The sequence below is a fragment of the Loa loa genome, assembly GCF_000183805.2.
Source record: "Loa loa unplaced genomic scaffold supercont3.134, whole genome shotgun sequence".
In the NCBI taxonomy this organism is placed as follows: Eukaryota; Metazoa; Nematoda; class Chromadorea; order Rhabditida; family Onchocercidae; genus Loa; species Loa loa.
This window is the reverse complement of record NW_018108314.1, coordinates 65,236-66,968: the sequence shown is the minus strand read 5'-3', so window position 1 is coordinate 66,968 and position 1,733 is coordinate 65,236.

The window sequence follows — 1,733 nt, the reverse complement described above, 5'->3', positions numbered from 1 at the left end:
CAATCTTGTCACTAATATTACCACCAATTTTTTCACCAATATTGTCACCAATCTTGTCACTAATATTATCACCAATTTTTTCACTAATATTGTCACCAATCTTGTCACTAATTGTCACCAATTTTTTCAATGTATCCTAAAGTCATGTTTGTTTGATCCAATCATTTCATATTATCTACAACATTTGGAAGAAACCTCTTTTTTTCCAGTCTAAAATAAAACTTAAAATAGGACAAAAGGAATAGAAATTCATTATTCAATAAATAAAGATATTGTTTACTTAAAAATTTAAAAATATTAATTATTTTCAATTTTTAAACATTTATTGGAAACTATTCAATCATTGTTATATTTGAAATTTGTTATAAAATAACTTAAATATAGGTGACAACGATTAAAAGATGTATTAGCAAATGAAGACAAATTCTACTCCTTATATATAATTAAAATAAATCATTAAATAACAAATAATGAATAAAAGGTGACATCACTGACATCATTCATCCCATAATTAAATTTTTCTCTCAAATTTTCGACTCGAAAGAGCGGTATCTTTTCGGTTAATTCACATTACTTTTATTTATTCGCCATGTGTTTTTGTATTTTAATGTCATATTATTCGTTATCACATTTCAAAACATTTTAATTATATGGTATTTATACTAAAGTACATGATCATGCACTGTCACAATGTCATATGTCATATGATATCAGTCATCGCATTTCATGATCATTGTATGGATCATATAAACCTGTTGGTATCATGCCGTGTCAAGAAATTATTTGGTACCATGTCATATCAATTAAGTGTTGATACTATGCTATGTCAAAAAAGCATTAGTACCATGTCATGTCAAGAAAATGTTAGCACTATGCCAAATCAGGAAAGTATTGGTACCATGCCATATTAATTAAGTGTTGGCACCATGCTACATCAAGGAAACATTGGTACCATGCCATGTCGAGAAAGCATTAGCACTATGCCATATCAGGAAAGGATTGGTACCATGGCACATTAATTAAGTATTGGTACCATGCTATGTCAGGAAAGTATTGGTATTATGGCATGTCAATTAAGTATTGGTATCATGGCATAATGTCGTATCAAGAAAAGATGGATAATTCATTGGACCAGAACATACAAACAACAATGTCAAAGGATGCATGTTTCATTATTTATCCATAAATATGGTTTTTCAAATGAAAATGAAAAAAAAAAAAAAAAAACATAGTCATTGGTACTTTATGATATTCTATTAAGATGTCACAGTCAATTAAGATAAATGAATAATTCGTCACCTCAATAATAAAATAATTAAATAAAAATGTCTATTTCTGAAAAGAGCTGATCATAGTAGATGAGACATTGTCCACTAATAAAGGTAATTCTCGACTATGAATGAAAAATTACTACGATCAATAAATGAAGCTGATTGCAATTAAAGTTAGTGGAGAAAAAAATCAATTCTAATTAAATTTTCATAAATATTGAATAATATTATTTGAGGATTAACAAATTTGAAAGTGTAAAAGGAAGCATATAAATGGAAAATTGTCCCAATAAATTGTTAATAATTACCTGGAAAAAAAAAAAAAAAAAAAAAAGAAGGAAACCCAACACTATCATCTGTTCATATTTCAATCATTCAAAATAATTTTCCAAATTTTCTTTCTTTTGTTAATCATAATTAATACGATATGATGAATCATCGTTGCCAATTTTCATCTGATAA